Source organism: Mchenga conophoros, linkage group LG15 (assembly GCF_057382185.1).
Source record: "Mchenga conophoros isolate Kocher_MC1m ecotype Shallow Benthic linkage group LG15, M_conophoros_male_GT1.1, whole genome shotgun sequence".
Taxonomy (NCBI): domain Eukaryota; kingdom Metazoa; phylum Chordata; class Actinopteri; order Cichliformes; family Cichlidae; genus Mchenga; species Mchenga conophoros.
The window spans coordinates 20,376,902-20,390,112 of NC_140540.1; the positions used below are offsets into that span (position 1 = coordinate 20,376,902).

The following is a 13,211-nucleotide window of genomic DNA, read 5'->3' on the forward strand; positions in this document are numbered from 1 at the left end:
GATTTGCTAGAAAATTCGATGGGTCTTCCTTTCCCTATCCAATTCCTCGCCACCAGATTTCATAAACTTTGTCTTTTAGTTTTTGTATACTTGCTAACAGACACCTTGGTTCTTACCTTAACAGAAGAATGAGCCGAAGGAAGAACACCTTACAGGGCCAGACTTTGTAAAAGGTGTTAGGTTTCTTTGTATTCCATGATTGTACAAGAGATATAGGGACAGGGCCATGGTACTCAGTGAACCCTGAACAGAAAATCTTTGGGTTACAGTAACTTCAGTAAGCACAGCGATGGTAGTGGACTGAACTCTGGCCCCAAATATCCAACCACCATCTGAACTGAAAAACCTATCAGCCAGTTGTGTTGTTTCACTGACACACAGACGCAAGTTGACATTTATCATGGTTTCGGCTGATAGGTGTATGTCCTTGTTTTTTTGTATTGTAACAAGTCTGACTTGGGCTGACTGCAGTTATTCTCAGATGATGAGGGCAACCTGACTGCAACACTTCTCTTTCCAGTAAGGGACTCCACTTGAAGGGACTTGAAGACAGAAACTGACTGCAAGTGGTTCTGGTTCTGGCAACTACTGTTTTCCCTAGTGTGACTATAGTATTTGTTTACTGTAATGTGAATTAGAGTGGTATTTGTTCAACTCCTCCAGTGGGATCAGCTAGAGACACTGATCATTGCAGCCATCTGTGAGGTTGTGAATCCTTAAAATAAACTGAGTACAAGAATGCAAGTTATTCTTTATAATCTTTTTATAAAAGATTTCAAGATCATTTCAATATATCTGTTTCCTCCCCTTCCTACTGTTGCAGATATGCACCATCTGGGAATCCCTGTGCTATTGTATTGATATATCATAAAAGATCAGCAGAACCATCAGTGGCAAGCGTAATGTAATCCAACAGACAATGGGGTTTATGGTAGCTTTTAATCCCATCCTGAGTTATGTAAAGACCCAGAAGATCTATAAAACTATAAATCTAAACTTCCATATCTACTGATACATATCAGACAAGTGTTATCAATATGTCTCTCTGGTGATAAAAACTCGTCTGTGCTTTGAAAATGTTAGTTATTTCATTTCTTTTGTTGTTAAAACATCATTAAAACAGTCTATTGAGGAAATTAGACCATGTAGACATTATACAGAGAGAGAGAGAGGTAGAGGTCAGTTGCAGAAATCCTAAACTCAGAGTGACGGCTCTGAATGATCTGTGGGATAAACAGCACTCAGTCAAAGTTAGATTATGTTTAATTCACTATGTGCAGGTCAGAGAGAAACGAAGCAAGAAGAGATCAAAAGATTTTAGGAATGAGAAGTTGAGAAGAAAAATTGAAAGTGCTTTTGAAGTAGGATAGTTTTGAGTTAGAATACTGCCCATGCAACCTTGACCCAGATTGAGGTAAAATAAATCTGTAAAACACGCTTGCAAACGAGGCCCAATTACTGAATCATCTCTCCCTTTATCCCCCCGTCCTCCCTTCTCTGTTTTACATTCCATTCTTTTATTCTCCTCCATTTTTTTTCTTTAAAGTTTTTCTCACATCCCAGTCTCTTGTATTTCTGTCCTTGTTCAGCCCATCCATCTTATCTACAGTGACCCAGTATCTCCTTCTGTTTCAGGATGTGTACTCCAAGTCCACTCCACTCCATGGCCTTGTTCTTTGTATTCCCTGTCGGTAGCCTTTCATCGCTCTACCCTGCAGCTATCTGCAGAGCCCAAGAGAGACCATAAGAAATAAGGCCACAGTTTAAAACATCTTATTGCTTCTATACCAAGTGAACCTTGTTTGCTCAATGGCCCTGTGTTAATTTCAGAAAACAAGATAAATGCGATGTCCTCAGTTTGGAAAGGTTTTTGCTGCGTTTCCTTTGGGAATTACGAGTGTGTTCAGACAAATTAATAAAGGCTTAAGATAAACCTGCGGAGCTGCATTTAGTTAATTTCTAAAGATAAAATCTTTGGCCTGAACACAGCACGTGTTAACATTTCAAAGAATCAGGGTGTTTTACTGGGTTCTATTGGGAGTATTTTGGAAATGAAATGTTTGAGATAATTTTTATCTCACTAAATCTCAAAAGAAAATCTGAACATCAGGTTGAAATCACTCACTGTCTGGTTGGGTATGTTCAGTACGTGTTAACATGGTAATCATAAAATAGGAACAGATCTGAATACACTAGTGTGTAGCTCTTTATTTGTTTTCTTCTTTCCACTCTTTGTTTGCTTTTTGTTTCTGTCACACCCTCGCTTCACCTTCCCTTTATGCTGGACTTTTTTTCTTCTTTTGGCAGCATGTAGAGTTTCCATAGTTACTCCCCCATCTACCATTTCAGCTAGGGAACAATACCAGTACCTACTGGGGAAAAAGTGTTATCCTTTTCCCCTGGAGAATTTGTACCCAGTGGCAGACAGAACTGCAAATTGAAAGTAAACCCTAGAGGGAACCAATTGAAATACCAATGATGCATTCAGTAGCTCTAACATTAGTTTCACTGCTGTAAGTAAAGTAAAAAAAAAAAAAAAGCTTTTCTTTTTTCACTTTAACATTTAAAACCTGAAACTAAAATCTGCGTATCTGCTTGTCGTGGATCATTATGGTGTGTAGAGACCAAAGTTTAAATAGAGATGTTGCAAATTCATTACAGAAAAATCTAATTTATGAAAGGTCATAAGAGCTGATCACATGTCTCATCCTCTGAATGACAAGCCACCAGGAACAAAGGACGATGGAAGGTTTTGAAGGCCGTCAGAGAATGTAAAGGAATAATTCATCAACGTGAGAAATTTTGTCTTGATGTCCAGCTGATTTATCTTCAAAAGGCACTTGAAGGTGGATCAGCTTGCTTGCAATATCCAATAAATCAACAGTTCCTCATACAGAGTCAAAGGCTGGCCCGGCCTTCCTCTCCGACCCCCCGTGACCTTTAGTTTGTACATCAACTCATTGATTGCTACTAACCGAGTGGAAAATGCTGCTAAGATCCAAATGATTTTTTTTTTCCGGTTGATCTGCTGCAGATTGGGGCGTGTTAGGGCAGGACTGCAGCCAGATGGACAGAGACACAATTGTCCCTGAAATGAGCTTTAAATATTTGAGAAGGTGAAGAGGTGCATCACTGAGAAGGCTGGGGTAGTGCTCCTCTAAACTAGTTTTTGCATTTGACATGATTATTTTTTCCCTTTTTGGTGCTTCTGATTTGTTCTGCGTGCTTAATTCAATTTTTTGTAGTTAATGTTGTTTTTATATTTAAGACAAAGGGAAAGGGAATACGCTAAGCACATAACAGTCTTTAAGAAATAGATTACTCATATTTTCATTTCTTAGAATAGCATGACTCATCGTCTACCTTTGCAGCGTGCCCCTTAATTAACACTGAGTTACTGAATCGAGATATTATAAGGTGGGTAGTGATGAAAGGGTTTTGGAAAAGAATAACTTTATTTGTGCTGTGTAAGTAACTAGAAAATATCGTTATGTTTAACTGGATTTTATCTACAAGATTGATGTAAGTGGTAGGAACTCACAAACTCACTTTTTGCAGATGACCCTGTTGCATATCTTATTAAATCTGGCCCAGATATCTGCATCCGTCTTAAAACCACTACATCGATTGGGTTTTAATCCAAATATAGAGTACATAGAAATGTACTATGTTCACACTGGCACGTGTGCAAGCCAAAATACTTTAACCTAATGCAATGACTTTTGTTTGCATGTGCATGTCTCTGTGTATAGTGCAGAATACAGTGTGTAGTATTTAGTTGCTGTGCTTTAGCAACCGACAACATATAACTGCGCTGTACCAACTAAACTAATTTCCCTTTTCCTCTGACACTTTCTCTAACTTTTTTACACACAGGCACACACACACAAACGCATACATGCACACACACACACACTAGTTTCCCAGTTGTTATCTGCTTTGGCCAGTAAGTCCCATAGCTCTTCTATTAACATTCAGACTGATAAAGCCCTTGCAAATCACTCCCACTGCACTGCATACTGACTGGCCTTAATGGGATGAGGCATTGTGTAAATGTGTGTCGGTGTGTGTGTGTATGTGTTAGGTTTTGCTGAGGTATCTGGATCCGTGCTCCACCCTGAAATTAGCTGCTCATTCCTCTCTACAGGCATCATGGTGATGATTGCTTCCCACACACACGCACACCTCTGATTGGCAGTAAGGCATTTAAAAAGTGCTCGAATCTGCATCACCATTCCAACAAAAGACTTGGTTAAAATGACAAGTGGCAAAGAAATCATGCTGAAATGTTAAGTGGTACCTCTGAACAGGTATTTATATGGGAGGTCTGACACCGTGGGATGAATTTATGGGAAAATGTGAATCTTTTTGCCTTTTTCAGACTGAATCAAAGAGCTGTATACATTTCTGAAGTGGCTCCCCCACCACGGCCCTCTGCATTACAAAACGCAGTAACTTGTGGGGAAGTGTTTGCTTTCCAGGCGAACTGCTCCTAAAAGCAATGTCATCATCTTCATGACGTTGCAAAGTTAAAACTAACCCTCGTTCCGTTTCCTTATCTCAGAGAGGAAAGTATTTTAGAAAAAACTGTCAGCTTGAGGCAAATTTGCTCCTTTTCAGCTCTTGGCTCTGGGACTGAAGCTATCAATCCTGAGCTCTTTGGGTCTTGGAGTTTGATTAATAGGTCTGCATTTGAGAACGGCTCTATTAGTGCAGCCTAGTGAGGGTGCCACACTGGGTGACCCTGTAGTGCCACTCTGTCATGGAGCCCTTTCTTCTCGATGCGATAGGAAAATTAACTTGTTAATCCAGAGCATGTCTGGAAATTCTTTGCTTAGCAGAGACTGATGAATAATATCTAAAGCAGCTAGCTCATATTTTAATTTAGAGCTACAAGAGTGCTGGAAGAGTGCTAAGTGCTGAATGTCATCAGCATAGCAGCAGCAGCAGAGAAACCAGTAAACAACCAAGATCAAGAGGTTGAAGGTAATAAGAAGCAAGAAAAATAAGTGTAAGAAAATACAAATTCTCTCATGCCCAAATTCCCTGCTGTGTCACATATTCACTGGATTCAAATGCAGTGTATTTGAAGCACTTTGGGCTGCTCTGCCCTTTTTACTACACAAAGGCTAACTCCAGGTACAAGTCTTGCCGTTAGCAGTTTTCCACATATAAAAGCAGATTAAATAAAGATTTAAAAAGACAATAAAGAACCAGGCAAACGTCAAAACTTGCTGGTTTAACTGTTCAGCTGATACCCGTCCATTTACGTCAAGTAATTACGGATTATGGTCGGCTACTTAGCTCTGTGCCGCGTGTGAACAGCAGTCACCCTGACTCATGGTCTCTCCCTGATATAAAGAGGAAAATAAACTCACCGTGTCCGTCTCTCTGTGTCATGTCACCCACTGTGTGCACAGAGATGTACTTAGACCAACACAGCTGTTCCTGCTGTGCCTCACAATTAACATTATAGCAGTTTAATAGCACTACTTTAACTGAGTGCAACATTAAATGCAGAAAAAGCTGGCTAATTGGAGTGAATTAGAAATGAGCTATGAGAAAGAGGCCAATCAGTACTGATCTTTTTGAGACAATACAAACAGCAGTGTGTTCAGTTAATATCAAACAGTGTCGATGAGAATGCTGGATAAATCTCAGCATATGGCAATAGGCTGTAGGGTGGCACTGCAGTGCAGGGAGTTGTCGCCTCACAGCAAGATGGTTAGTGATGGTAATGCCAGGGACGGGGAGAGATGAAGGCAGCTGTGGTGACCCCTAAAGGCAGCAGGTAGAAGAAGAAGAGTTTAAGTTTCAGTATCGGCATTGCTATGTGACTAAATTAATAAGTGTAGTGCAATGAGCTCTTTTAGTGTAGTTTCATTCCTGCAGCTGTCATCTAAAATTTTAGGGTTGTATGTATCTGGATGAGCAAATGACAGCACCTCTGTTTTGGCCTCAGTTATTAACTCATTCACTGCCATTGACGTCTATAGCCGTCAATTGCAGTGAATGAGTCAATGGGTTTAACTCATTCACTGCCAATGGCTGGCAGTGAATGAGTTAATACGCACAGATATATGCAGCAGCAATGCACTCTCACTGCCCTAAAGCACGTTTTTAAAGCAAAGAAAAGGCTAGCGTTCGGGATGTACAGAGATTTCTTTAAAGAACAAGCTACACAAAGCCAGACATCCATTCTCAGTGCAGCTCTCCTCAGTTGTAACCTGAGGCGGTGGAAGGCAGCCATGATTTAAGGGCTCTAATTAAGTTGCTAACTGTGAATCTATCGCAATTCACATTTTCTCTTTGGCCGTAGGGAAAGTACGCTAGATTTTAAGACGCAGAGGAAGAGATGTACAGCAAAGGAAATCGAGAGGAAAAGGAGAGGTAAGAGAGGTCGTGGCAAAGATGAGATGGAGGACAGTGAAAGGCTTTCCAGAGAAAACAACAAAGAGAACTGGGCCAAAGTATTGGCCTCACCCAGCTATAGAGTACAAATGAATTGGAGTGCTTCCTGACATAATTTTAGAGGAGCGTGAGAGGGCACTGCCTGGTGTGACATGCTAATTTATGGAGATGTATTGCTTTTTCTGTTTTTCCAGGTTATAGCTTGGCACCACAGAATTAAAACCTCTGTTTTTTGGCTCTGCAGAATTCACTGGAGGGTTAGAAAACTAGCAGGCTATGATTTGTTGTTTTGCAGCTGGCCAGGAAATAGCTGTGGGCGTTAGAGGTTGAATGATAAGAGCATTGGACAAGACACCAAGAGGATGGGAACATGTCCTCCAATGCAGACTATTTTAATTCACAGTGGCATCGTTTTGTAATGACTTGTTTTCTGGGCTGAGGCTTTGGATCTTTATTTGTTGCATGCAACCCTTGAGCCCCTAGCTATCCCCATAGTGAACTTAAATGTAGTGAACTAAGTTGGTCTTGAAGCATATATAATGTAATGCACGACAATGCTCTGGAGTCTTTGGGGTAGGGAGGCTAATCACGTTAGCATGATTAGCACCAAAGGCAGCAAAATGGTCAAAATCAGAACTAGACTTTCAAGACACACATTGTGTATTTTTGAAGGTAAGAATTTGTTTGTTGGAAAACTGCAGAGTGCACCTTTGAGGTTATGGTTAGCTTTAGATTGAGTTGGAGAGTGGACAAAAGTGAAGTTTTTTTTCTTACCTGAGAAAAATAATAACAGTCTGGCCACAGACGTTCTTTCGCTTCTGGATATAATCAGAACTGGAACCACAAACATCATAAACCTTTTCAGAGCGGACTCTTTCTCCTGGCAGTCTTTCCAAACAACCCGTACTTGTTTTTTGCCTTTCTAATGGTATCATCATGAGCTAACTGAGGCCTGTAGAGTCTGTGTAGCACTTGGGTTTTTTGTAAAAAAAAAAAAAATTTTTGCATGGGTTGAATTTGCTGGAAAGTCCACTCCCAGGAATGTTTTGGCATTGTGTTAACACACACCTGAATGCTGCAGACCAGCAAACAGCAAAAATGTGCTCACATTTGCTGATAATCAGATAATCAAGTACAGTGGTACCTCGCTATAACGATTTTTTGTGTGTGCAATTTTGCATGCTGTTTTTTTTTGTTTGTTTGTTTTTTTACTGTGCATTGTGTTCTGCGTCCTGATTGACTGTAGACCATTGTCAATCAATCTCATGCGATGTTTCCTGTACAGAATGCGTTCAGCTTGTCAAATTTACATAAATCTTTGATAAATCGAACTTTGAGAGTGTTTAAACAAAAGAGAAAAGTGTGAAAATGTTCATGTGTGTCTGAGAAAAGTGTATAAAGCATGTAGTGAGGGGTTTTATAGCCTTAAAACATCTATAATAATTGTAAAAAATAAAGTTAGCTACTTCACGGATTTCACCTATTGCGGGTTATTTTTAGAATGTAACTCCCGCGATAAACGAGGGACCACTGTATGTCTGATTAGTAGCCCCTGGCTGCTTTTTACCCTTTTAATTGCTATGGAAGCAGTAGGAGTGTACATAATTTTTCATAGGAGTACAAAAATTAGGAAGAATGGCATTGCTTTGTTTCTAAGAAGGCTTTCAAATGTATCCATAGTGTTTTAATAAGCAGGACCTTGTCAAACTTTACCCAAGTGACCTGGAATCATAGGTTTTTGAAACTTAAGTCAAAAGTGAAACAGTGATAAGTTACCGTTTGGACTGAATGATTAATAGTCAAATGTAAGTAGTGTGATATAATCTGTTCTGTTTAACAGAGAGATATTACTGGGATTAAATTCTGCATGGCATAATATCTGCCCCTTAATGAATATAAAAGGGGAAATGTGAGGCAAGGAAATTAATTTAAAAAAGAGTTCCTGTTAAACAAACAAACGCCATCCTATCACTCCTATCAGAGGTGGATCATGTTGGCTCATCTTCTTAACTTATAATGAAAGTTCAATATCGGCTTTAATACGCTGATGTAAGCCTCATATAATCTCTGAAAGTCCTCTAGTTCTAGGTCACAGTAGCAAATTGATTAACATTTACAGCTTGGTTTTTAAAGAGAATAACCAAACGTTTTTCAGTGTGCTGCACTCTAATATTACTGTTTGGTATAAAGCGTGGCTCATCGGCACAACATTTTATCAAAAGCCAGCATGTCGATGAGAAGTGAGAAGCACCGCTGTGACTGTTCGAGAACTGAATTCAATAAACCGAGACTTTATATTCATCCAGAGTTTAATATGAACCTTCATACCCCTCGCTGCTGTGGAAATGAAGCCCACTGAGATCACAAAAAAAAGAAAAACAGGCAACAGGGAGAACTCTGTTATCATTTTGGATTAGACATCTTGGGTGAAAATTTTCTGCAAATTAGGACGAAAGCCAGCTGAGGCGAAACTTTGACCAGTTGTACAACGTTTTTATAATATTGCACTTTATGTATTCTGTAGTGCAAAGACTGCATAAACTAAATAATGTGTTTCAAAGATTAGAGCTAATAAGTCCTATTACATGCCATGTGAGAAATGGGATGTAGAGCATGCTGTTGTCAACAGGGCCCTGGAAACTGAACCACTAGGACATTTGCATCAGTAGTCAAATACAACAGTAGACTCAAATAGTCTAAGACAGATGCATTGTTCTGTATGCCAATGGATGGATGGAGGCCAGTTTCCAGTCCCAGTACAGGAGGGGACTGGTTTCCATCAGAATAGCGATAACAAAGTGTTCCTCCACAGGTTAATTTAGTCCAAAATGGAGCAGAGCCGGATCTCTGACTCCAAATTATTGAGTTTATGAGCATTAATACATCATTTCATCCACGCATTTGTTCACACTGTTTCTGCAAGCAGCCAACAGCAAAGAGTCAGCCTTTAGCCCCATTCACACAAAATTAGTCTCACCAGGAGAACACATGTGCTTTAGGAAATAAATCACATGTTTATGCTCACATAGGACAAGCAGCTCTGTGTTTTACTTGACGGCGACATCTTTGGTCCCTAGCTACAGAGCTAGCATTAATATTAATAGACTGTTAAGCATCTCATCTATCTCACCACCCTTCGAGATTTCACTCTTCTAATGGATGTGACCTGGATCTCGCTGTTGATAGGTCTCCATGTTGTTTGGCTACAAACAACATGCCGTCCAAACTTTCTTTTGTAATTACCAGAGCAGCCTCTTTTGTGTAAGAAAAAGCCAGGAGAAAAACATTTAAAAATAAAGTTTGTGTTAGGTTTTGTATTGTTTTAGTCTAAGTGCTTTTTGTGTATAAATGAACTGCTGGACTTCCTTACTGTGTTATCTAGGATGAGGGGGGGTCTACCCTCTTCCTGACCAAGGATGTTTGCTTGTGTGCTTTTATGACCCTTTGATCAGCAGTACCCCCCCCCCCCCCCCCCCCCCCCCCCACACACACACACACACACACACACACACACACAGGCAAGGTACTCTTTGTGTGTATGTAGACATCACATGTTAATGAACCTATGCATATTCATGTAACCTCAATAAAAGGACAGTGGTACGGGAGAACGGACGAGAGCAACTGGGGTCAAGTGGAGGAACGGCACTCTGTCCGGTCTCTCCCGTGCACGAGTAACATGAAGAACTTTGCCTATTTGTGTCTTGCTTAGCAGTGTAATTATATTGTCTTCAACGTTCCAGCAGATGGGTTCAAGCTACAAACCTATCAGTTTGCAAAAGGGAAAAGGTCATCCAAAACAGCCTCATGTTAATTTGCACCAGACTATTAGTGTCTGACTAAATGTGGAGGGCAATTTTCAGTGGAATTATGATTATTTTTTAATTATGGCACCGATTACCTTCACAATTATTACAAATTATTTGAATTCCCCAGGTAAAGACTACCACTACCTGATCTCTTACAGTGTTTAATCACACAAATACAGTTTCTGGATTGTTTTTGGAAACCCACAAAGATTTGCTCACAAAAACCAACAGGAACAGCTGGACAAAAACCACATGAACAGATTTGTAGAACTTACCAAAACAGTCCTACAGTTTTATTGTCTTTTCTTCAAGCCAAGAGCACCCAGAGTAATCACATTGCTCTGGGTGCTCACAAGAATCAATGTGAACGTCTGTGAAGCAGATTTTTCACCATCATTTCACCCAGTGCAAATTTGTTTCAGTAGCTGTTTTTAAAACTGAACACAGAGACTAAAACTGTTTCTTTGAAACTGGTAGTAAAATGCTTTTTAGTACTCTAAAGCTGGACATTTTAACACGAGAGTCTGAGGATTTCTTAGAGTCAACGTCAAGTGGCCGTTAGAGGAACCACATGTTAGCTTTATTTTTTAGCCCTGAAGCTTTGTTTCTAACATGCATTGCATGCTTTGCTTAGAATGAAAGAAGTGAGATTATTCATCCAAGCACAGAACTGATTCAGTAATTTAAGCATAGTGTTATATTCATGACATTTGTTAACGGTACTGCACAAAAAAAGGCCGTAAGTACTAAAATGTGTGATTAATCAAATCAGCAATCAAATTAATTTCACTTTGATCTGTAACAAATTGAAGTGATTTCCGTGTCTTCTTTATATTAGGGGACAAGTTTCAGAGCTTTAATCTCCAGCTGTCACCTTAGAACTAAACAGCAGCACAGAGAGCGCGTTCAGCGATAAAATAATTAACTTGAACATAAATGTTGGTTTTACCACTCTGTGCACTAAATCACCAGGTTATTTTTACATCATAATTTGATAACTTATTTGATTGGGAATGGTGGCGCTCACAGGGATCTTTCTGAAATGCCCCTTTTTATGTGGGCACACCCAGAGCCTGAAGCAGAAAGCCCTTCTTAACAAAGAAAGTTGAAAGGCACCGTTGGGGGTTTTAGGTTTTGTCTGGCTCTCTTTTGTTTTAGACTCCCTAACATGGATTTGGTGCTTCTTGCAGCGGGGCTTCAGGGGGATTGAGGTGGACAGGGGCGAGCTGGAAAGGTGTGCGTTGTCTCTCAATCCCACCCATACAAGCAAAAGGATTTACTGTTCATCACAGGGTTTATAAAGGGACTAAAAATATGGATAGACAGATCAAAACTACGGTTGAATGATAGGCGGCGGAGATGAAGGAATAGTGTTTGACTAAAATGTAGCTTAAAAACTTAATCCAAAATATATATGTGTGTTTATACACAATCTCAGCGGTGTGACAGTGCCAATTAAATTTTTGCTGGGAGCTGACCCCCAAATTAATCAGGGTGTGCAGTGATGGGATGTTTTCTCACCATTCCTGCTTTCTGACAGTTGCCAGACTCTGTGTTCGCTGCCTGATGCGGCAGTGGTCGTCCCTGTGTTTGGTTGACTTGATTAAATCTGTGGTGTAATGGGAAACAAATTATGGCTTATGCAACATGATGAGTTGAAGAAGGGGGGCATAATTAGTATGTTCATCCACCTCTTTAAAGAGATGTGTGGGTTTGTCTCTATGTGTGTGTGTGTGTGTGTGTGTGTGTGTGTGTGTTTGTGCAGCACATCTCCCAATCCACACTCCTTCTCCTCCCCCTTCTTCTCATTTGTTGGATGTCTCCTCTGCTTCAGTGTGTGTGTGTGTGTGTGTTTGTGTAGTACATGTGTCCATATGTAGTTGCTGTAGGGCCGACATCCCGGTGTGCTTGACAGTGTAGTAAATAGTTCATATGTATTCATGAGTAGTTACTTCAGGCACCACCACCAGAGTCATCAGTCCTTGGTCTGAAAGTGATCTGTCAGTGGCTGTAATGATCCAGCACACACACTTACATGCACACACTCCCAGTTGCAAGGTCTTCTGTCCTTGTCAAGCACGCCAAGGTTGGTAACTCTCACATATGGCCCGAGAGCAGACGCACCTTTTTTTTGTTTCCTGGCAGAGAACAGGCTCCAACAAGTTTCCTTTTGACTGACGGGTAAACTCAAAGAATGATGTGCTGCCAGGTGAAGACTGTGGGAAAAACAGACATGTGCATAAATATAACAAACGGAGTGTAACATTTGGTTTAATTTTAGTGTCATTAACATACCCTGCTCTTTATCTATTTAAGGAATCTATTTGTAAATGCCTTCAGAGTGAAAATCGGTTGAATAGTAATTACTTTTAAAAATAAGATCAAACTTTCAGGAACTGTTTAGCAGTCTTCAGATTTTTAAGGAGTTTGGTTTCTAAGTAAGAGTTTCAAGATGGCTTTTTAAAGACTTTCTGCCTGTTTAGTGGGAATGGGTGTTGTAAGTTTGCGGGTATGTGCCCAAGTTAAAAGTTTTATTATGTTACTCATTTGTTCTGATTTGCTTTATTTTTGTCATGCATTTGTTCGTCATTCATCCATCCATTTTCTGTCACTTATCTGAGTCCGGATCACGGGGGCAGCAGTCTAAGCCCATACCTCCCACTCCTTAGTGACCTCATCCAGCTCTTTTGGGAGTGGATACCAAGGCGTTCCCAAGCCAGACAGGAAATGTAATCGCTGTAGTTGTTCAAGAGTGAGGGAGCGGGAGATTGACATATGGATTAGTTCAGCATCAGCAGTGATTTGCACACTATACCAGTCTGGTGTGGTGCAGCAGAACCAAGCATGAAAACTAAGCTGTCAGTCTATGTTCTTACGCTCACCTATAGCCATGAGCTCTGGGCAGTGACCAGAAGAATGAGTCTGTGGATACGAATGCAAGCGGTGGAAATGAGCTTCTTCTGTAGGGTGTCTGGGCTCTATCTTAGAGTA

At 40.3% G+C, this 13,211-nt stretch overlaps 1 protein-coding gene across 1 annotated transcript in view; it reads left to right on the plus strand.

Annotated features, from left to right (window-relative positions):
• Positions 1–13,211, plus strand: part of man1a1 (mannosidase, alpha, class 1A, member 1) — a 178,053-nt gene that overhangs the window by 134,826 nt on the left and 30,016 nt on the right. The window lies entirely within an intron of this gene.